The 25,192-nt window shown below is 41.4% G+C and overlaps 1 long non-coding RNA gene across 2 annotated transcripts in view; it reads left to right on the top strand.

Annotated features, from left to right (window-relative positions):
- The window catches only part of LOC117255715 (uncharacterized), a 59,311-nt gene that overhangs the window by 20,494 nt on the left and 13,625 nt on the right, over window positions 1–25,192 (top strand). The gene's annotated exons all lie outside the window — the stretch shown is intronic.

Genomic DNA, 25,192 nt, shown 5'->3' on the forward strand with positions numbered 1-25,192 from the left:
CTATACTTACTGTTGGGGACTTTGTATTGCATGAAGGTGCCTCCTTGTCGTTTATGTCTGTAGAACAAAAAAATACCTAGAAACTGCTTTGTGATGGGATGTACTATTAAGTTTTTACAAGCTGCTGAATCAAAAAACTGAGCTTTAAAGCATGAAGACTTGAGACATCAGCAGGAAGATATGGAAAAACTGTTGTGACCTGACACTCAGTCCCTACATGCAGCAAGTATTTCGCTGATTTGACCAGACACACTGTAGAGGTTAAAACTATCTAAACTAATGTCTGGTTTTGATCTTTGTTGGATTAAATGCTGATCTTACCTGGTGATTTGATAGTTGTTAATGTCAAAGTATGTTATTGCTGGACATTTAGTGGGAGCACTTCTCCAAGACGAGAAAACAACACTGGAATAGACTGACAGTATGAGTTTGTCATTGTAACTTTTCCTCTCTAGTGCTTGGTTGAATATTGTGATGCTGATAGTTTTCTCCTCTGGTGCACGTGACTTTCAGAGTATGATGCAGTGCGCTCTGTCTCCATGGTTATTGGGTTTTGATGTATCTTGGCAGTTCATATGCAGTAGCACATGAGTTTTCAAGTATGGTACCACAGGGATTCACAATATACACATGCCCTCTGCCATCTTCGGCCTCTGGTCATGGCTGGACGGGGCTTTTCCATTGTGATGTCGACTTCTGCGATAAACATGTCAAGGGTTACGGCACTTGGCATACCGACACAAAACCACATGTGATAATGCACTCAGGGATTTTTTTAGTTGGTTGAAACAGAATTGGGAGAAAACTGAACTTTAAATATAACTATCTTTTTTTTTAGTAGTGCCTTTTGTGTTCAGTCTACTGTTCAATTTGTTCAATAAAAGAACGTTGGAAATAATTTCCTGTAGCTTTTTATTCCCACAAGCAGTATGTTGTATTTTGGCAGTACACTGAACGCATCAGAAAGGCTGAACTGAGTAAATTTTATCTATACTTAGTGATCGTTTTCCCAGTAGTCAACAACGTTATCACATATTTTCCTCACATTGTGCAGCCCTGGCTCACACTCCCATGTGATTTATAAGTAAAGGTAAAACTAATTGTACTGTTGGTATGATTCCTATCTGTTCAGAGTAGACACATGTGTTCCTCTGTCACTGAGCAGAATATTGACATGACTGAGAAACTGACCATGATCTTCTCTCATTGCTTGTTATTGATCACTTTAATCCTATAAAGCCAACACTACCCTGACAGTGTGTATGCGTGTGTGTGTGTGTGTGTGTGTGTGTGTGTGTGTGTGTGTGTGTGTGTGTGTGTGTGTGTGTGTGTGTGTGTGTGTGTGTGTGTGTGTGAGAGAGAGAGAGGGGCGTTCAGGCTGAGTTACGGGGGTTTATGCCGTCTGTTTGTCCTGTCAGCGGACGGGTGGGTGTATGGTGAAGAATGGTGAAGGCAGGTGGTGTGACTAAAGCAAGGACTGGACCGAATTGGGCGGATGCAGGCTTTAGCATAGGGAGGAGGAGATGGGACGGGGTGTCACCAGTCGACGGGGCCTGTCCGAAACAGCGCCGTGCACCACACCCACCCAACTGTTCCTCTTTCAGCGCCCTTCTGCCTGTTTCTGCCTCTCTCCTTCTCTCACTCTCTCTGTCTCGCTTTATCTCCTCTCCTCTCCTCCTCTTTTCTTTTCTTTTCAGAATGCATTGTTAACAAAACGGTTTACAAACCCTGGCTGGTACATTATCCACGACCGCCTCCTGTGAGATTGATTTAAGCAAATGGATTCAGAAAGGGAGGGAGGGATGGAGAGGAGGAGGGGGTTTGCATGGAAAGGATGGAAAAGGAGAAAGTGAAAAGAGGTGTGTTCCTGCAGCAGCTTTACAAAACCACCACATGGGCCACGTTGAATATTCCCCTTTTTCTCTTGCATTTTGAGAAGCCATACATTAAACGCTCATTATACAGCCTTTATGTGCAGGAGGAGGCTCCGTCTCTGTGAGGGCAGAGCGGCTGAGGATGCACTATGATCTCTCTGCATATGCATGCATGGAGCATCTTTAGAGGCTTTCTGACATGTATGATATCATCATGACAGAGAGATTTGACTTTCATAAAGCCTCCCAGGAAAGGGAGGGTGTGTCTGTTGCAAGGCTAATTTTTACGGTGTGAATCAGATTGTGTGTAATGTTTAATAAAGTTGACTTTTCAGGCCGCTGGCGTTTCTCTCAAAATAGCTTTTGTCGATCTGAGCAGTCCAAACCTGCAAGTCTTTCATAGTAAAATGCTTATAAACTTAGAGAGAAGCATGATGAAAACAGAGCGGCAAAAGTGACTACAAGAGAAAGTTACTAGCTTCTTTTTTAACAGTTTCTGAACTGAAACTGAAAAGCACAGACGTTTGAGTGTGTTGGTCCTCACCGACCTTTATTCTCACACACTCTCAAAAAGGACACACTTCAGCTTTGGATGATTTTCTTTCACTTTTGCTTTTCATTTGACGTTTTAACTATATCATTCCACTTTTAACTCCACTTTCACAGTCCTCTCTTCTTTTTCCAACAATAAGATCTTTCTCTAGAGGTGTGAGTGTGTGCGTGCGGGCAGGGGGGGGCAAAGGTTGAACCGGGCATCCTATCATGATAAATCACTGGTTAATGAGGAGTCTATTGTGTCCCCACACATTGTGTCCCCCCTCCTCGCCTCCTCCCCCCTTCTCCTCCTCCTCCTCCTCCCTGTGTCCCTTAGACCGCTACCTTTGGGTTGTTAAGCTGACACAGATAATGAACTGGCCGCTTTGAACTGTCCTCACAATATTGACTGGTTGCACACAGCAGATGTCTCCCTGGCAGAAAGCAACTGGTAAAAGCACATTAGGTTAACAAAGAGAGCTTTGCTTTGCAGGGGTGGGGACTGGAGAGGAGGTGGCAGAGGGGTCTGTGTGGGTGTGTTGCGGGGTGGGGGCGACGGAGGGATGGGGGAGCAGAGGGCAAGCTTCAGAGTTGACAGATCTGGGGGATTATATCAAAACAACACATTTGTCGATTATATGACGAAGAGAAGAGGCGACAAAGACGACATGTTTTGAAAGAGAGTATATTCACAGGCCGGCGTCGTGTTATGAATGTGCTTTGCATGATAATCCTGTAGTAAATAGTTCAGTCACAAAAACGAGTTCTTTTGAACATTAAAATAAAATCTTGCGACCATTAATTTGCATTTGCAGCAACAGCAAGGGCCAGTGTGTTTGCAGATTTTAGCTCTTTACCGTCAAACCCTGTAGTTTAAATTTTATCTCTTTTCAAATGCACACAGTTTAATATTTTTAGATGTACATTTTCTACAATTCTGGGCAGCCATTGCTTTTCATTCATTTTTTGTGTGCAAATATTGATTTGCATTTGCAGCAACAGCAAGGGCCAGTGTGTCTGCACGGTATAGCTCTTAAAGGTCTAACCTTGTAGTTTACATAACACATACAGTTTAATATTTTAGATATATTTTTTCTATGATTGCGGGCAGCCATTGATTTTCATTCATTTGCAGCATGGTGTTTGCAAATTTTAGCTGTTTGAGGTTTAACCCTGTAGTTTACATTTCGTCTAAATCATTTTTATTTACTATTATAGTTTCATATTTTAGATGTACTTTTTCTCTTATTCCGGGCAGCCATTGGTTTTCATTGATTTCCGAGTGCAACTATTGATTTGCGTTTGCAGCAAGGGCCAGCGTGTCTGCAAATTTTAGCTCTTTTAAAGGTCTAACCTTTTTAACATCACGTCTGACTATTTTTCGATGCGTACAGTTTAATATTTTAAATGTACTTTTTCTACTATTTCACTCTGTCATTGATTTTAATTTTTTATATGGAAATAAATTGGCAGACTTTTAAAAGTTGCTTGAGTTGCATATTCCATCATTGTGAAGTCTTTGTTAATTCTTGTCATGTGCATATTGATTTAAAGTCTCTTATGACACTGATTTTATTTTGAATTAATCAAGACTTGATTTTCACATCAACGGTTTGCGCAGCTTGAGTGTTTTAAAAGTTTGTTCATTGATTTTCATGTTTTGTTGATAAATAAATGGATGCAAAATTACATTTAAATGTTAAAAACACAGCAGCGTGGTTTGTAAAGTGGTTAGTTACGATGTAAAACTCTCAAACCTACTGTATGGCTCTTGTAAGATAACAATCTGAATCACAGTTTGGCACAAACGAGTTCATTCATTTCATTCATAGATAACAAAATGATTAACTTCATTTTCAGTCTCCCACTCGTTATTGTTGTTCAGTGAATGCAGCGCGGCCTGTGAGCTGACTGGTTTCTTTCTGGCAGTGGGACGGGTGTCTAATGGGTCAATAATAAGCCGTGACTAACCGTCTCCCTGAGGAGCAGCTTGGCCAGACACACACTCACAGAAAGCAGCAGAAAGGTATGAGCCACCAACACTGATTACCATATAATTGCAGCCATTGTATTTGACATGGAGAATTAGTAGCCCGCTAGGTGGCTAACTGGCCTTTTATTCAGCTTCGGACTGGGCAGAAAAAAAAAAACACACCCACACACAGACAGACGTACACAACTCAAACTGGATAGAATATGCATATATGTGCACACAATTATTTGTGTTGGAATGGTACAAATCCCGACATGGAAACCTCAAATCTCCAAAATTTGGAACCATTCAGGAACAAAGATTAACGGCTTTTTATGAAGGTATCTATAAGTTAGTCTTGTAGGCTTTTTTGAAGCCCAGGAGATGAAGCTGTGAGAGAAACATTAAATTCTCAATGAAATGGACTTTTGCAGTAGTGAAAAGAGAGCTTCACTTTACGCAGGGAACGTGATAAATGAAATTAATACTTCTCGGTTTCTTTAAAGATTAACCTCCAGCCTTTGTCACCTCTCTCGCACCTGTTTCTGTTGAGCCACCACATGGACTCAAACTAGAAACGCAGAGAAACCTCTTTCCTTCGTTGTAACCATCTGAGTTGAAGGATCAGTGTTCATACACACTGGATAATCTGCTATGGCCTATTCAAATTCCTCCTTTCCACTTTGAAAATTACACACACCGCCAGTTGTGAAGTTGTGAGCTTTTCCCACAAGGAACCACGTCCTCAGACTTTGAGGCACGGAACAATTTGATTTGGTTTCTGGCATACGAGTCAAGAGGGTTAACAAGACCCACCGCCATGGAGTCCCTTCACCCCACGTGTGGCTAAACGATCACTTCCCCGCGCGCCTCACATCGCAACAAATCTCTTTTCATGATCACTTTTCACTCTTTCTCCTTCTTGCCTGACTGGGTCTTTTTAAACTGAGAGGGAGAGGAGAGAGAGTCAGGGAGAGAATTTCTTTCCCTCTTAAAGGTTTTGTGTGAGGACGGCTGAGTGAGCGTCCATTATAGAAAAGGCCCAGACCACCACTGGATGACCCTGCTAGGAGCGACAAAACCCAATTGGTCACGGCCGCCAGCAGCTAATGGGCCAGAGAGGAATAGCCCTGGGTGGGTAATGACTGTATTCTCTGCTTTTCTCTTTACGCCCTTCTGGTGCCCTCGTACCCCCCACCTTACCCCAGCGGCCACCAGCCCTGTTCCCTCCCCATACCCCTGCACCTAACCCTGGTGCCCCCCTGGCCTTCTCTTCTAGTGTCATTTACACTAACACACACATCTACACAATGCTTTCGGTCACAGTGTCTGTCTGTGTGGTGCACTTGGCAACAGATGCTGCAGACAGATCAGTCAGAGGGAATCAGAGGACCATATGTTTGGATGAGTCATGGTCCTCCTGCCTTTCCCACACAGCGGAGTTTGATGGAGGAGTTTCTATCTGATGGAAATTTGGAGATTTGGTACATTGGGGCTGTGAACTAAATGTGTGCATTTAAAGCAAGATGGGCCGAAGAACTTTTTTGGTTCTAAGGCTGTTTTCACACTAACAGTAGCGTCAAAAAATGCAACTTAATCGTTGTATGTTTTAAACAAGATGTTGACGCCAAATAGTTTTCAGACTTGAATGACAAAATAGGATGCTGCGTTTGTGCCTCCAAAATGACTCACATGACATCTCTGAAAACAACTGAGTATTTCTGGATAAGCTACTTGATTAGGATCAGGAACATTTCAGTCTCCACGCACACACACCATATCTCCTTATCATGACTTTGCACCTCACTACATAAATTGTCCAATAAGCTGTAAACATAACTCTTAGAATACTTGGTAAAAAAAAAATTTGGGGCTGTGGTGGTTTGAAGGCTCCTGAGACACCAAGACATTGCACAGAATTTTATACTAGTTTAAGGCAGGGTTTTACACTCTAAAAATGTATAGCAGCAGTATTAGTCTTGCACAGCCAGACCTATCTCGTGCTAAGACAGCTGGAGAAAAGTCTGGCTGTACTCAACATTGTTTTGCACCAAGGGAAAATAACTCTCTGGGATGTTTGTGTCTTACTAAACCGATCACAGACGTCTTTGGCGGCTCTAAGCCCAGGATGCAGCAACAGGCTCTTTTTAAAATGGTGTTGGGAAGGAACTTGTTTTATTAGAATATTTTCACATGGGTAGGCAAGCCCTGGCATTAAAATGGCTAAATCCCAACAACAGAAAACGTTACATAAAACAAACATTTTAGCATATAGGTTACTAGCTCTGAGTTTGTTATTGTTTAATGCACAGCGCTAAAACAAAATGTGGAGATAGGTCTGGCTATGTGAGACTAGTTTCACAACATGAATTTTGAAAACATTTTTACTGGTCAAGTGTAGAAAAACCAAGGAAGCCACCTGTAGGACTTAATCTACCCATCTGCAAGTCCTTTTCAACTTAGGAGGTATGTAGACAAAGAGGTTTTATGCTGATAGGTCGGTTTATTTATTCAACTTGGCTTGGTTGAGATGGGGTTTGTATATTTAATATCTAAGACTGTCGTTGATTTAGTGGTGGTAAATTAGATTTGGATAGTTGTTGGCAGTTTCTTTTTTAAAATGAGACATGAAGGGGGTACACTTCCTACTCCTTTCCAGGCATGTCTGTTGATATTTTGTTTTTGTTTTCTTTTTCTTTTTTTTTGCTCCAAATAAAGTCATTCATTCCTTTAAGGTATTTTCAGAATATTCGCCTCACATTGTTGCGCAAATATGGCTTTGGATTGTTTTTTGAAGTATTTCCAACTAACTTGGGAATGCAGCGAACGCTAACATTAGTGCTAACTTGGTTTGTAGTGAAGCACAGCCATCAGCTGGGATCAAGAAACAAATACACATTTTCCAAACTTACCTAGTAGTCCTGTGGCTTTGCTCACTTTTCTCCAGGCCCTCTCCTTTTTGATGCTGTTTCTGTACTGTACTGAAGTTGAATCATAGAGTTCTAGGTGCCCACAAATGGCTACAGTAACTTTATCCTCCTTCTCTGTGACATCAGGAAAATCTCAGCACTGACTTTTCACAACACGTCATGCAAATTTTTCGTGCATTCATGTTTTGTCTGAGCGCACCTTGAGTCTGAAGGTTCTTTTATTTCCACTTTGTTAAGTAACAAATGACTAACACTGGTCAATGTCTGGATATAAGGAGTCTAAAATCTGTTCATCTTTCCTTGTTGGCATTTTTAAAGTCCTTAAATGTGTTTTTTTTTTGTAGTTGTGGTTTGATGACTCATGAAAAAGCTTCTAATGAACTTCTAAATGTAGATGATGTCATGGATGATCATGTGGTGTAGTTTGGCAGCATTGACTTTGAATGCAGGTCTTTTGAATTATCATGTTTTTGAGAATGGTCGACCATTTATGACATACAGGCGTTTCAGATGAAACACGTCTGTTTCGAAAGACTTGAAGAGTGTGACGCTGAAAAGAAGGCTGAGGTGTATTTTCTGTTATTTATATGAGAATACAATCACACAGTGCAGTGTTTACTACTAACTGCATCTCAAGATCTCATGAAAAAAACATGCCTGTAAGCTCTGATTTAAAGGGACATTCAACTGCATTTTCCCATGAAGAACTTCCCAACATGTATTAAATCTGATGTACATGATGCTGTAAATTAAATGGGGTTATATAGTTTTTATTTGGCGACTTGAAATTGTAACTACTCCAGTTTAAAGCCGAGATATAAGCACTACTCATAGTTTAAAACAAGGGAGAGAAGGCAAATTGTGAACAATGGGGCAACAGCTCCAGTGATGTCTTGGAAAACAAAGTAACAAACAAACAAAATAGATAAAGTAATAAATTAATTGCTTGCTATACGTGATATTTGTTTTTATTATTTGACCACTGTGTTCCAAAGTCCCACTTTGATGTCTTTGCATCCTTTTATTTAATCATCATTTGAATATAAGTAGCCGATCAGACCCAAAATGTAAGGACTTAAAACAGGTTCGGGACCAAAGGGCTTGATCCCCAGTTGAAGATATAGAAGCTGAATCAGTGACTGGTTTTAGTTGCATTAAAATGAGAACCCTGGCTGGAAGAGATAGTGGTTTGTTTGTTTGAAGTTGACGATAAGGCACTTATTGGCAGGATGTGTAGGGATGCTGGGTGGTGGTAGTGGCGGAGTGGTTGGCAGCAGATAGGAGGGGTTGATGGAGAAGAGAGGAGGAGGAGGAGGAGGAGGAGGAGGAGGTGGTGGTGGTGGTGGTGGTGGTGGTGGTGGTGGGCAGGTCACACTGGCTCTATTCAGGCCCTAAGACAACACCACACAGAATGATAGACTCCTCAGGATTGTTTGTCCCTCACGGGCCATTCTCCCTCCTGTCTCCCTCAATGGCACCCTTAGCCGCACATGAGAGGCTCTCACAGGTACCTGTGTGTGTGTGTGTGTGTGTGTGTGTGTGTGTGTGTGTGTGTGTGTGTGCGTGCGTGCGTGCGTGTGTGTGTGTGCGCATATGTGTGTGTGTGTGTGTGTGTGTGTGTTTGAAGGGTGGAGCGGGGTGGTGGAGGTGGGGTTGTATTTTAGAGATAAAGCCTCCTAGTCCTATGGTTGATTGCCCCGCTATAGAGACTCACTCAGTGGCTGAAAGGCTCCCTCAGACAACAGTGAATAAACTCTTACTCTTACGCTTCCATACATCACCCTCCACCTCCCCTCCACCCTCCTCCTCTGGCAGAGCCACCCCCTCTGCTCTCTCACTTTGAATTTTCTGGGGATTTGAGCACAACCCCTCAAACCCTCCTCCCTCCAGAAAGTCTCCACACTTTCGCCTTTCTCCTAACCTTTTCATGCTTACAAGCGTTCATGACTCACAAAATGGACAGTCAACATTTCCATATTGACCGCTGTAGGCATGACACTGCTACTTGGATATTTATGACATATCGAAACACCATTAGGATTTATTTATCACTGAATACTTCTTTAAAATGTGCAGGACGGACATCAGTATCAGTGGTGATAGTGGACAGTGGTGTCCTCTGTCCATATTGCTCTTGTATTCATCTCCGGCTGCTGATGTGTAATCACACATAACAAAGTGCACTCCTTAAACCCCTTTAAAGTTTGACAGCTGACCAGGTTAACCAGTGGCGGGAAGCAGAACTGTTGTCCTCTGTCACTCGTCTTCCTTCCTGTTGACACATGAAAGAGACAGATGCTGAAATGGCGATGTTATCCTGGCGAGCTAACCATTAGCCTGCATCTCTAAAGGCCCTAGTTAGCACTGTCGTGGCTCCTGTCAGCAGTTTCCTGGCTGCAGGAAGAATCCATTTGACACTCACTGACATGACAGGATGAGCTGACTAATTCATCCTGACTGATCAGAGGTGGGGAGTTACTAAATACACCTACTAAGTTAAGTATTGAGAACAGTTTGGATGTACTGGTGCTATACTTTACATTGTTGGAGACTCCCTCAATTTATGGCTTTAGTCGATAGTCACTCTGCAGATTCAGACTTTCCACTCAAGATGATTTAAGATCATAAAGTATTGCTCTTGTTGGGAATAAATTGGTAATAAAAAGTAATAAATTACAATTAGAAAAATAACATCAGTTTTATGATCTGACGCTTTGGATAAGGTCTGGCCAGGTTTAGGCACAAACATGACTTTGTTTAGGTTCAGGGAAGGATCATGATTTGGATTTTACTTTTAAGATAAGTTGACTTTGTTAAAGTTAGGGGACCTTCATCATCATGGTTCCAATAATACCCAGGTAGCCAAAATGACCTGGCCCAGAATCGGCCTGAACTCTGGAATTACCCGGGCCTGATCCTGTTGCCTGACTCAGCAGAGACTCTGCATGAATGACGCCCCAGAATTGGGCCAAATCAGCTGGCCCGAATTAGGCTGCTGACACTGCCATCACTGAGTAACCACACAATTATGGTTTACTGCTGGTAGGAAACTAATATCTATAATCAGATATCTGCACATGTATGCAGAATCTGTGGGCAATGGCACAAGATTTTGGTATCAGAAGCTTTCTGGTTTCTGTTTGTAGTCCGAATATCAGAGTTATTGTAGCTTTGTTTTTGTTTTTATCAGTAGTTTTTATTTTTATAATTGTGTTAAATTTTTGTTTTCAATTTGTTTTCAGTTCATTTTCAGTGTGTGTTTTCTCATTTCAGTCTAGTTTTTATTGTTTATTAATGTAAATATATGAATATTAGTGATGTTTTAGTTTAGTTTGTATTAGCATGAGGATTAGTTTTATTGTTGTTGTTTTTTATTATTATATGGGGAAATTTGTCAGGGGCAAGGTTTTAGAAGTTCAGAATAGGTATTTCAATGCAAACACAGCACGCTGTGATGGCAATTCGCTCAGTCATGTAGATATCCCAGTCCCAATTAACATGTGCACTAGTGCCTCCTCATGCTTATTGTGTTGATAAATCTGACCAAATTAACAAAGACTAAAGCTAATGACATTTTGATTTCATTTCGGTTAGTTCTGTTTCTCTTTTTTGAAAGTCAAGGTTTTGTCATTATTTTAGTTAACTAATTTTTTTACACCTAGTTTTATTTATGTTTTAGTTGATTGTAATAATCTCGCAGAGTATTGACCAGTCATGTTTTAGCTGGCTTTGGGTGCCTGCAGGTAAACAGTCAGTGGGGAGAGTAAAAGAGGTGGAACGCATTGGCTGAAATGCAATCTCAGATTCCATCGGCTATCATCTGACAGCCCTTTTTATCAGCTTTTTCTATTTTGTCTGTGTTCATGTGCAGATATCTGTTTATAGAGATTCGCTGAAATGTTGTCTGGTCCTGTCGCAAGTTGCTAATCAAACTATAAACAAGACGAGGAAGTTTTGGCCCGGTTATCAGCTGGCTGCACTGGAGCCCTTATAGGCTACTCGTGGTCAGATGATAGCCAATTAGTTTAGACTGGTAGGAAACCAGAAATGATCAGCGATCTGGCCTTTAGTTGACCAATCTATCCACCCTGATTCTTGTGCCTCTAAAACGACATCACACTACTTTCTGCTTTGCTCCTGATGCAAAAGAGTCAGAATTCCTGCAGCCGCTAGCAGGCTCTGTCACTTGAAAGTAAAGATTTCTGGGGATTTGTTAAAACAGCTGATGCCGTCGAATTTCGTGGGAATATACTCAACTAGAGAAGGGCAAGAATCCTTCAGTTGATCTGTGGGGCGAAAATCCTCAAAATTGGAGTTATGAGAGGTGGGGATTTTTTTATACACTCTGAAAAGAGGCATTTCTCTCAAATGATTGTTTCTTTCGCTAATGCCTGAATACTCTTTACTTCTGATGTTTTTTACGTTGGAATTAGTTACTTGTAATGGAGTATATGACCATAGTGGTATTCGTAAACTGCAACGAATAGAGAAAATAATTAAAGAGAAATTAAGAGCAGAAAAAAGTTATTATTCTGTTGATTGATGTGTTCTGCAGAGTAAATCAGAGGAGAGAGCCTCACGTACATTTTGAATGCAGCTCAGCTCCCATGTGGCGTCTCGACAGTGTAGGACTGTGCAGTGAAGATGAACAGAGAGTCAATGTGCCCTCAAAGACCTGGGCGGTGAGGCTTTCCACACAGTGGTTTGATTGACACTGTCTGTCACAGGCAATGAACTCGACTGTCTCTTTCTTTTTTTTAGTCTCCATTCGCTCCCGGGTTACATGTGAGGGAAATTTAAAATAAAGTTTTACAGTTATTCATTAATATTTATTTGTTTGACTGTTAATTAGCCTCCCCCTCTCCCAACAGTGACAATATACATGCTGACATTTCCATTCTTAAACCCCTGACTTCCCAGTCACTGTCACACATTTACATTTTCTAACCTCTATATGCAAAGCCAAGTTGCTAGAGGAGCTGAATGTTGCCTCCTTATGGTGCAGCCTGGTTTAAGCCATTCAAATTCAGCCTCAGTGTGGAGGTGCAGGGCTTTGCATATTCCTCAGTCCTGTGGGACCTCAGCGCAGGCAGGCCTACCTTTGTCTGCACCTCAGCCTGTGGACCTCGGGGAGTTCTTTGCTGTGATCAGGCCTCCATTTAAACAAGTGAAACAAAAACAGCATTTAAACCAACCAGGTTCCCTCCATCAGAGATTTATTTGCAAGCTGTTGCCCTTCTGCTCCTGGTCCGAGGGTAAATGCAAATTCCTTAAATCTTGACATTATATCCCAATCTATACATTCATTATAACAAAAATCATCCAGTTTACCTGCTGTTGTAAATTTAAAATCAAACTCTGCGTGTTGCAACACTGAATCTTCTAAATAGAAAGTAAAGATTATGTTCAGGTCTTTTTATTGAGGGAAAGTAGGCCAACTGATTACTTTTTTCTCCATCTGTTATTTTCTTTTTAATGACACATTCTGGCACTTCAAAAATCTTCTCCAACAATAGATCTAATATAGGCTACCCTCCAGCCCTCTCCCTCACCTCTGTTTCAATCGGCTCATACACTTGTGAGGACCTATTGCTAAATTAGTCTGCTTAGAAATGGAGAAGTGCCTTAATTAAAACTTCATCTTCTCTCCAAATCCCCCTCTCCACTTTATCCTTCTCTTCTCATCCTCTCTCCTCCACCACAGCCGCATCTCATCTCATCCAACAGACAGAAGGGAGACGTCGTTGACTTGCACTCCGAGGCCTTCACTTGTTCGCCGGCCTCAATAGAAACTCCCCGTTAGATACAATGACCTTGCAAATTAAAGGAATGACTGTCCAAATTAAATCAAGCAAGGCAGCCCCATGCAGGCAGCCCAGGCTCTCAGTCTGAGCTTAGCCTGCTCTTTGCTCCCCCCCCCTTCCAACCCTTCAGTTTTTCTCATAAGCGAGAGGTGAGCAGGGAGAATGAATGGAGGTTTTCTTCACAGTCCTCCTTGAGATGCTACTTCTTGCTAATTAACTGGTGCTCTTTGTCATCTCCTCTGTGAGTATGAAGGACCTCGGGGAGACTGAATAGAGCTTTCTCAACTGGCAACCCTTGCCAACTGTCTCTTGCTCTCATGCAGTCGTCATTCCACTCTCTTTGTCGGATGTTGCAACAGCGAATTAATTGATGGGGCTTTTATTAATTAGTTTTTTGCGAGCCATTGATGCCATTATCGTCGCTAACTTGTGAATTTTTGGAGGGAAATGGCTGATTGTGATTGACATTTTTGTGCTTGCCGGTCATTAAAAATGAATTTTCATATGAAAGAGGAGTAAAAACATCAACTTCAGAGTGTGTGTGCGTGTGTTTAAGTGTCTGTGTGTGTGTGTGTGTAGTCTCTTTGCATGTGAATGCAGCCGTGATCCCTGGACTCAGGAGACAGCCTATCACGGCCTGTTATCTCTAATCCTTGAAATATTGTCCCAGTTCAATGAGTGGTGTAAAATTGGAACATATGTGTCATTATTCTGTAAATTTTTCATTATGAGCGTGATCGCCTGTTGTCGTCTCATCCTCACCTCCTTTCACAGACCGTTTCTCACAAGCTGCAAACATCCCGTATAACAGTAATCGTAACTTATGTCATTCATTTCCAGCCAACACTCAACACACAAATTTCAGATTGCACGAATGATCGCTGCAGATTTACTTCAAGGAGATGCATGAGTGAAACTATGTGTCTGCCTCTAACAACAAAAGGTAGCCATAATTTCCCATCCATCTGTGGGGATCTTGGAGATTGTCGGAGATCTGGCCAGGCTGTGTTGGTTGGACACACGTCGTAAAGCTAATAGGGTTGGACTCCCAGACTGTGACAGTGAGATTTGCTTCTCCCTTGATCAATTAGTCTCCGCCTGTCCCGCTGTATCTGCCTCAGAGAAAAGACTGTAAAGATCTATCAAAGCGTAGACTCAAAGGCAAGACGATGGGAAAGCATTCCAGGAGGACCATGGGCATGGATAATAGCTGGAATCACATTGTCCCATGAAAAAACTAAAAAGTAAAACAACTGGAATCAAAAACTCCATCTCTGTGTGTGGCAGGGCAAACAATAGGTAATTCTCCCAAGTCTCCACGTCCTGCATATTCCCTAAACAGGAGGTGAGCTGTAAGAGCAGGTTGAGCTCCTTGCATCTTTAATCCGGCTCATATTTTACCAAAATGAAAAGACAGCGTCTCTTCTTGAAGCTTTACCTCAAGTGATTTTCTGAAGCCAAGTGAAAGTTTCAAATTCTTGCTCTGCGGCTGTTGTCTTTGGAGTGGACTCTCTCTCAGGCCTTTGTGCTCTCCTTGACCTTATGTGTCTTATCATTTGGCCCTGCAGAGCAGAGGTCACTCTGCAATAGGTGACCCTTCCCCCTGCCCGCTCCATTCGGCTTTTGTACAAGTACAAGAGGTCTCTAGGAAGACTCTCCAGCTAAAGATAATATACAAAGTACTCTGTGATTGAGCTTTGAACAACTGGCAACGGAAGACAAAATGAAAAGTTGAGGAAGATTTAAAATCAGAACAAGATTTACAGATTTCAGCAGTCTACTGTTAAGTTTCTTGATGCTTTTTAGAAATGCTTCCTCCTCCATGTTGTTTCTGGTGGACTGGCTTAACCCCACATCCTGGTCATTAGTTCATCATGAGAGGCCATTTGCAATCCTGGTGTTTTCCAATCCTTTGTTTGCCCAGCTGATAACCAGGAGAAAAAAAACATGAAAGCACTCTTGCATCTCTCTGTGTCTCTGATCTGGATAAACTGTCATTTCTCGCTCATTAGGCAGAACCGGCTCTGAGCTCAACATGGCCTCTAAACCAGAGGAGAGAGGAGGCGTGAAGAAGAAGAAAGGGGGGAACAGACTGCAGGAGATAGTGAAAGGGATAGACGAGTGATGGTTTGGAGAACTGACAGGCAGAAAGGGGGAGTTAAAGACCTGGCGGAGGGGAGGTCACCTCACCTAGGGCCTGTTAGAACACCCGTAATGCAATGATGGGATCAATTACAGGCCACACTGGGACTGAGATCCAGCACAGGCCAATGGCTCCAAATGGCTGCATGTGACTTTCAGATTCAGGACTTTGACTGCTCCAGGAATCAGACCTGGGGGGGGGGGGGGTTCTGCTGTGTGGAAAGTCAGTCAGACCACATTACTGCTGTCTGTATGACCAAAGACCCTGACCGTCCTGATGGTCATCATGCCTCACGGAGTTTCAACGGGTTAAATGGACCGGCTGATGGTCCACATCCGGGTTAAAGAGGACTGCAGTGGTCCTGTCAGCTGCAGCTGCTGGCCCACACTGGGGTGTATCTAACCATGTGGCTGCTGTCATGGCTTCATCAACAGATGTTTGATTTACCATGTCCAACTCAAATATTTCACAAACTTTGTATGACTCAATTACAGCGCAACAACTGTAGATGACTAGAAAAGATGCAGTGCAGTCAAAAAGTATTTGGGTAGTAACACATTTTCTTTGTGTCGGCTTTATATGAAACAGTCAGTATGATGATCGCATGCAACCTCTCAGCTAAGGCTGCAACTAATTGCTGTTTCACTCTTACTGTGTTGATTTTTTTTTCATTTGATCAGCTCTGGCCATTAAAAGCTCTTAAAGCCTAGTGTGAGGTTTTAAAATTACTTGATTTGTCCAACCAACACTTGTAACCCAAAGATGTTTAAAGGAATAATTCAAAGTCTTTGGGCTTCTGTCAAACTGCGCCTACTTAGGGGAACAAAAAAGTTTGTCTTGGGTGAGTCGGTGCAATTAACAAACAAGAAAGGATGGCAGAGGAGATACCCGCACACCAATGTAACCAGGCTAGGAAGTGACGGCTGAGATCAATTAAAAAATAGTCAATTTATTTAAGACATCTGTGCACAAAAAAGAGGAAAAAATGCTAAAAGAGGAAAAAATTATGAAGAGCCAATAAAATAAGTGCTACTGACATGAGTGCTTCACAAACCAAACACAGACAGAGTCCTACCAGGTGCCATGACTCAGCTGGTGCCACTAATTAGATGAGAGCAACTCTGTGGAGCAGAGAGGAATATTTCACCCTCAGAGTCAGTCAGTCATGACATGTTACCTTGAATTCATGAAGGAAACTTTGTTGTTCTTGCATGCCTCTGCATAAAACAGTGATCATATTGATTAACTGATTGATTGGGGAGCATGGTTAACACCACCAAAAACTATATCGGACAAGTTAACAAACTTAAATCAAGCCATTTAAATTTTGGTTTAGTTTATTAGGATCACCATTCTTCTTGGGGTCCACAACTCACATTTAACAGTTAACAAAATAACAGGACTAGACTAAAACACTGACACACACAAACAAGACAGCTCCAAGTAGTATAATACATAAGATATACTTTTTCATGATTACATTTGGTGTGTAACCTCCAGTTTGGGGCTGAATTACCTGATGATGCTCCATTATTGTAATATTAGACCAAGCATTTACATAATACTAAATGTGATTAGCATGCTAACAGAAAGCAATCGCCAATTAAATGTCACTGCACCACAAACACAATCAGAACCTTCACATCCTGAGACACACGACACAGTCAGACTTGCCTTTGATATTAATATTTAGGTTTTGACAACTTTACTTATTGCTTAGTGCTTTACTGTTTTCCTGTGTGATGTGTCGAGGGAGTCATATCATTTGTAGTAATTGACTGTGTGAAGAGCCACAGGCATCATGAGACGCTAGATATATACTGGTGTTGCTCTACTAGGTTTTTTTTCAAGCCATCTTCACTTCCTTGTTATTTCGGGTGTTTTTTTTTTTTTTTTGTTTTTTTTTTTTTTTTTTTTTTGGACAATCAATTTTCAGCAGTTGGATTAGTTGGATTGAGGTCAGGTGATAGACTTTGACAGCCCAGAACCATCTATTGTTGACTCTAACAAAACTGTTATTGCCTTGTTTGCACGTTTGTGTCCTGCCACATTTTTCGACAACTGTGGCCCTATGTAGCCATAATAGTGGTATTTTGATGTGGACATTAACACCCTCAAATGAAAGGTAAAATCCAGCACTTCGTCATGCTTGTCACTGTTGCATTTCATGTGCCAGAGGACATGGACACAATAATAAAAAAAAAGGTGGTGTTGTCTTAATAGTTTCTGACTGCACTGCAGGTTCAACATGATAGTTGGCTAAACAACACAGTAGCATAATGGTAATAAAAGAAAGGAATTTGTGGATCAAAAGAGGGATTCATCCAAATATTCAAATTATTTTTGGAGAATCTCAAAATGCATCCACTGTATGATGATTCAAAGTGCATTACAGTCATTTACATTTGGGCCACATTCAACAGAAGCCTCAGATGTTCTGACAAAAGAACACTGGTTTGAGATACAGCATCAGCAGAGACTCCTATTATCACCTTCCCTTGAAACTTTTTACATTAAAGCCACAGAATCTGAAGGTCAGCAGTGTTTTCTTTGGTCATGTTCATTCATGACAACATAAACACTGAACTCTTGCACCCGGCTCTGATTTTTTTTTTTTTCCCCCAATGTGAAAGCAGATAAGTGAAAAAAGCTGAATGTTCTGTCGTTTTATTGTTGATCTTCGATTAATCATGAGAGGCCAAGTGCAAGAACCGTGTCCAGCCTTGTTTATGCGGGGCTCAGCTAGGGCCCTTTCAAACACACACACACACACACACACACACAGTGGCACATGCAAACACACACTTGTGCAGCAGGAGCAGCAGCAGCACTGAAAAGATCACTGGTTTCCTCCTGTTATGCAAATGCATCAAAACGCTTGAGTGAGAATTATATATGAATCCAATGAGGCTTTTTCTCTCTTTTAGAAATGCTTAGCCACAAGTACTGAGAGCCCTCAATGGCAAGCGTCCGCTTCACTCCCTGGCCATGCGTATTATTCAGCTTGACGAGACGCAAACTGACATAAGCACCCGGGCTCACTTTCACCCACTGGCAATCCGATTATATGGCCAACACGGCATCAATGCTGCAGGGCCAACAGGCAGTGAAGTCCGTCAAGCATCCCCTCCTCCACCCAAGCCCCTTCTTTCCCCATTCATACCTTCTTCTTCTTCAACTGCTCTGCACAGCTACCCCTCCCACATACATACACACTTCTTCAAGCTTCCAGCCCCAGTAAACAACAAACCGCCAGACTAGTTGTCAAATAGCAAGTTTTAGCCCAAGCAAAACTTTCTTGGAAAGATGAAAAATTTGTGAAGTAGAACTTTAAGTTGGTCCTTTTTATGGATGCCAGTCAGTGTACATGACTAAAACAAACACTATATCATTATTTTGTGATCACATATGGAAACAAATCCTGCACACAAGCATTTTATTGCATTTTTCATCTATCTTAAGCTTGTCTTTGCCGGCTGTGCAGCTCCGCAGAGCACAAAGACAGTATTAGGCAGCTGCATGTGGTGGCCTTCTGAACTCTGTCTAGTGCCTGTTCATTCCATAATAATCAGATATTAGAGGCTATATCTATATCAAACAAGTGCTGCAGGTCAGTCGGACCAGGAGAGTCACCACTGATGTCACGACGGGACTCCTAAGCTAAACCGGTGTTGACAACCACACAGCCTGGCCCTCTTTTCCGTGCTGCGCGGTGACGCTTGGGTCCTCTGACGGGGCACCCGTTGAAGCAGTGGGTGTTTACATGACGCTACCCGAAAAGACTGCCAGGTGCTCGGGGGGGTTGGAGTGGAGGCTCCTCTTGCAAATCGCCCCGCATCCGTGAAACTAATGTAGAGATGAGATTAAACTCGCAGAGAGATACATTTGCAATTGATTAACGCTGAGCCACTGTGACAAATTGTATATACTTTTGAGGGAGTGTGTGTGAGTCTTTGTGTGCGTGTGTGTCTGTGTGTGTGTGTGGACTTATTACAAAATCGCAGCCAGATTATTGTTAAAACTAGATAGGGTGGATAAACAACAATTTACACACCTGATTCAGAGTATTTTTGAGCACCAGATGCTTTTGTCCGAAACCAGAATTAAAATATTTAGATGTTAGATAAATCCTAATGATTTCAGGTAGAGTATAATGAGCCAGTGGAGGATGTTCCACCTGCCGGCCTGCGCCTTCTAAAACAAGGATTTAGAGGACTACTGTGTTTCCTCTGCACCCCTCTGTTTTGTCTGGTATTAATGAGCAATTAACTTTGCATACAAGGTCACAGACAATGGTATTGGTTGTCAGATTATGCTAATGCTGTTGGCTGTGGCTGCACTGAAAGAGGACAGGGAATCCCTGTGAATAGAGAGGGTTGTGGCCTTTCTCCAAGATGAGAAAATGATATGCAAACTGTACCAACATGCGCTTTAAGAGGATTAGGACACCACTCGACATCCATACTGACAACTGCTAATAAATGAGCAGCAGAATGGGGAGGCAAGTGTCCCTGCCTGGCCCAGAAAGAGCAATTCTGCTCTGAAACTTTGTTCGGTTGAAAGTGGAGCTTGTGTTGTTGGTGCTGGGACAGTTAATGAAAATGTAAATGTGGAGTGCGTGTTTTAATGATGTGACTTGATGAGTTGTGAACGTGGGAGGTGAAGATGAGATCAGGAATGATGACAAAAGCCCAACTGAAAGAATTCAGTGTGTGGTGAAGCAGACGAAAGAAAGAGCCTGGGGTGAAACTAAGAAGTTGAACTCCCGTGGCCAAGTGAGAGGGAACAGGTGCAGCCAGAGTTCATACAGAGCGCTTTGTGCACTGATATGGCTCCAGTCCATTTTGGGGATGAGGGAGGGGCCCCATGTTTAATACAAAGTTAATATCAATTTAATGCTTGTCACCGCTCTTCTGAATCTTGTGGCATTGCTAATTCGCTCAGTGTCGAGCAGGGCTTTTGCGCCGCCCGCGCCAGATGCTGCAGGGACCTTCAGTGCCGCCGGCGAGCTGAGGTGAAGCCGCGGCCAAAACACCCCAAGTGGGAGCCACCGCTGAGGTGGAGCCCGGTCACAAACTGAATCAGCTGAAATAGATGTTTGGTTAACTTCACATGGCAGGAGCAAGGATTCACTAGACGAACTGTGACATTTTAAGGCACGATGGACTCAAGTCTGAAACAGTCTGGCAAATAATGTGCAGTGGTGGCAGAAGTATTCAGAAACTTAAAGCTACAGCAGTTAACTTTTATAAACAATAATGTTTGTCATACTTGCTGAAACTGTAGCTGTATCCTAAAAGTAGTACATTAGACTGATAATCTGAAAATATCATATTCCTCTGACTCATTTTACTTGAATAAAATGTTGTAGAACCTATTGGAGTATAGGACCTCTACTTGTAATGAAGCATTGTTCAATTGTTGGATGGATGGATGGATGGATGATAACTTTATTGTCCACCTCAGTGGGATTTTTGTCTTTGGCTTCTCTCAAAAATCAAAGAGACACACAATACAGCATTAATACATTAAGGCAGGTAGGAGCAATAAGTTACATAGATAGTAAAAGAGAGCACATCTTATAGAAATAGTTGTGTTTCCTGATAGTCATTCTGTGTCCATTGCCTGTATGGCATGGGGAATAAAGGACTTCTTATATATGTCCTGACTGGCTCTTTCGACCCTAAATAGACACACAGATGGGAGCAGCTCAAACTTAGTGTAATGGATGTGAGGTATTGGCAATTATGTTTGGCCTTCCTGTGTACAGCTTTGTCAGATATATTGCTGAGTTGTTTCTGTGACTTGCCAATCACCTTCCCTGCAACGTTGGCAATCTCTGCGAGCTTAGTGTACCATGCTGTAATGTTACGTAAAGGTTCTGTAGGTAACTTTAATAAGCTTATCTTTTTGCCATACTTACTGAAACTATCACTCTACCCCGACAGTAGTGCATGAGACAGATAATCTCTGAAAAAAACATGTTCCTCTGGCTCCTCGTAGTGCTCCTAATGGCATTTGCAAGAATCCACCAGGCCTGAATGCCAACAACCAATCAAAGAAGACATTGGTCGTCTTCTGTGGAAGTTAAAGTTAAAGCAAGCTTTCTGGCCTTGGTCTCCTACTGTTTACTTGTCTTTACCATGTATGCTGTTGTTGGCACTGCAACAAATGTAGTAATTGACAGCCATGTTAGAGACTCCTCTGATTGGTTGTTTTCATTCAGGTGCGGTGGATTCCTATGAAGGCCATTAGGAGCACTACCAGGAGTCAGAGGAGCATGTTTTTTTTTTTTTTTTTCCGAGATTATCTGTCTCATGTACTGCTGTCATGATATAGCAACAGTTTCAATAACATATGATAAAAAGTTTCTTTTTAAAAAAACACTAAATACAGCAAGCAATACAGCAATAGAAAAATGTGTCATTACAAACACAACTCCAAAAGGTTCTACAAAACTTTACTTAAAGTAAAATGACATGCAAGCAGCAAGATTAAGTATCAAAAGTAAAATATTTATTATGCATAAAAGGGTGTGTTTCTGAGTACTATTTAATCGGTAACAATGCATCCTGTTTTGTATGTAAAATCTGAATTTGCAATGTAATGAGTATAGATTTCAAATAAAAATCAATCAAATATAAAATATAAAAATGGAAATGTTTAAGTAAGGGACAAGTACCTCAAAACAGTACTTGAGTAAAGAACCTAACACAATCAGTGGCACTCAAATTCAACTTTATTTAGAAACTTCTATGTATTATATTATTATATTCCTGGAATGATTTCAGAGACTTCCAGTACATATGGCTATAAAGTACTGAGTCTAAAGTTAATCTATGTTTGTCTTTCTGCCCATTATTATCTGCACTTATGGATAAATATTATCTGATATCCATAAACTGAGTCATAATTTTTATGATATCCAAAAATATATGAAATGACCATTGTCTAGCTTTATTTGGCAAACATGTAGTGTAACAGAAAACGGTTTAATCTGTCATCATGGACGTGTTAAGTGGAATAAATCGTTTCATTTACCAAACCCTGATGGAGTTGGATGCCTGCTGAAAGGGCTGCAGGGCTGAGATGGATGGATGGGTGACCGGTGTCATATACGAGGCTGCAACCAGTCAGCACAATCTGTTCACCCCCGGGTTAAGTGAAAAGATGGGGAGTTCCCTCTCCTCGGTGCGTCCACGTCACCGATAAATAATGAGGGAATAATAAACAGTTAACCACCTGTCGGACCCGCGGCACAATGGGACGGCCCATAGAGAGCTTCTCATGCATGGGTAACATATTTACTCAGCCCCTTTCACTTAACGAAGCAGAAAGAGACGCGAGACAATGGTTAAGTTCATCTATTTAGTAAAGTGGCAACTGTCGGAGAAAAAGTACCTGAATCCGATAATATTCAGATAGATTTCATACAGTATATTGAACAAAATATAGCTGCAGTATGTGGAAAACCATAAATTAATATAGGAGTTTTAAAAGTTTAAGTGCCAGGCGTCTGTTGGTAATCACTATAAGGATGTTATATACAAAGTGGTGGATGAGTAATCCTCCCTGCAGGGATATAAGTGATAAACATCAGTAGGTAATCCCTGTGGGGATATTAGCATCATAAGTGATCATAAACATAATTAGTGTGGTCATTATAAATATTATAGCTATATCAAAGGTTAAAATACCACCAGCATATAATTATTAGGCCTAATACCGGTATGCTGGGACAATAATAAATAAATAAACTCACAAATGCGCACTACTGACACATTAATATTTTGTAGCCTATTAAAGGTAGCCTGTATAGTGTTGGACCTAGTGATGATGGGTTAGAAAATATAAATGATCTTATAATGCTGTTTTTTTTAAAAAAATAATATAATATTGTTAATCGAATCTAATAGGGTATTTATGATAAAGTGATGGGACTTGAGTGGGCTCTAACAAGGGGGAGGGGGTGTTGTCGGTGGTAATATTTCAGAGATGTGCTTTTAATGGCCTTAATTCAGCCGCAGCCAGCTGTTTTTACTCGGCCTGGTAAAAGAGCGGGGACGTGGCAAGCTTGCAAAGCTCGTAGAAATTAGTCTCGGTCAGCCAGAGCAGCCTATGCTTCCTGCTAACCATCTGCTTACCGCTCACAAAAGGAGGATTTCGGGCAGCCAAGTAAAGGAATATGGGCTCATAAAAAAGCTTTGAAGGTCTCGTTACTTAGCGGAGGTGTAGCGGTGGTGACGGCGCGCGGTGTTAACGCCTGTTTGTGCGTCCTGCGCCGCTCATAAAGGAGACGCACCTCTGATAAGCGTTGACTCTCTGCAAAGGCTCATTTCACGGAGGCGTTCCCTTTTAATTATCGGATCGTGGCCAGTTTATATTAGATTGATGTCGAAGCACTTATTTGAGCTGATCCCAAATGATGCAAACTGACTGGCTGCTTTACTTAAGACAGAAATGTCAGTCAGAGAATAAAGCTGACGGACTAATGGGGACGAACAGGTGCCGTGAAGTGCTCTTTAAATTAAGTCAAAGTTGGTTTACACACACTTTTAATTAACACTGAGCCTTTCTTCTTTTAGTGACTGATGTTAAAAGAATATTTCAAAGCAGTATTAGCTAGTAAAACAAACATATGATAAAAAAATCAATCATAATTTATATTTTTGGTTCTTAATATAACCTAATTTCACAGACGCACCATAAACCCTTAATGCAGAGATATGTCGATGTTTTTTCGTTAAGTGGAAAATTAAAACATATATTGGTGCAAATTAAATTAATGGCATAAATGAAAAGAAATAACCATTAACAATTTAAAAAACATTTTAATAAAATCTAATAAATTATAAACACTTCTGTTTTTTCTTTCCTTGAATGGTTTTTCAAACTTTTCCAAATTGTTTAATTGTATTTTTTATTTTAATTGGGTTTCAAACTGGCAACAATTAGGCGTTTTTTCCCCTCTTTTGGTCTGCAATGCATTTTCGCCTGATTGCTTTGCTTTAACGGGTTTTCAGGGGCAAAGCTGACAGAACACGACTATCAGGCTCCAAGTCGCTTTAATAAGAGTTTTATATGGGGTCTCAGTGTCCGCTCATATGAATGCGTTTTAAATCAAATCACAGATGCACTTTTATTCAGCCGGTTAAAATAGCAGAACAAAACCGTCTTTAGAAATAAAGCTTTTTTATTCCTCTGGGCTTTTTTTGAAGCGGAGAGAGGGAAGGAGAGAAAGGCCGAGGGGCACCTCCTCCGCAGCTGAGGGTGACAGTTAGTTCATGGTTAACAGGATCATGAGCGCACGGCTCAGGCCGCACACTTCTCCTTTGCGCACTGAGCTGCGGCTCTGCGCACTGAATGAAGCCTGTGCAAAAGAGTGATATTTAACACATCTGTTAAAGCGTTTTGATAGCAGAAATCCGTTTAAGACATTATTCCATGACGAGGGCCAGATTGAGTGTTGAGAATCCTATGAAACCCTAAAACTGATTTACATTTGAGATGCTGCGCAGCGTCTGCAACTAATGTAGATTTAACAATAAATATACTGAGTTATTCTGTTAATAGTATTATAAAGCTTTGGTTTAAAGCCTATTACTAAACGTAGGTGTGTATTTTTACAACACTGGTAATAGAATAAAAGAATAATTTTACATTTTAACGAGTGTATTTTATATCCTGCATAGCAGAAAGACACCCTGAATGGACAAGGATAAAGTATCCTTTATAAAGTGCTCATTAAAAGTCCCCATATAATGACCGAATCTGTAAAGATTGCTCTTTAATTAGGCCGCTTGCCTCTGCCAAACAAAACAAATTTAAAGGAAAGTGGTCAACATGCAAAATTGATGACTGAGCCTCTTTTGTGGTGGGGACATTGTGTGTTGCTTGCTTATGAAGTCTAATGCAATCATAAATTGCGTCCTTCG

This window comes from Epinephelus lanceolatus, chromosome 2 (genome assembly GCF_041903045.1).
Source record: "Epinephelus lanceolatus isolate andai-2023 chromosome 2, ASM4190304v1, whole genome shotgun sequence".
NCBI classification, from domain to species: domain Eukaryota; kingdom Metazoa; phylum Chordata; class Actinopteri; order Perciformes; family Serranidae; genus Epinephelus; species Epinephelus lanceolatus.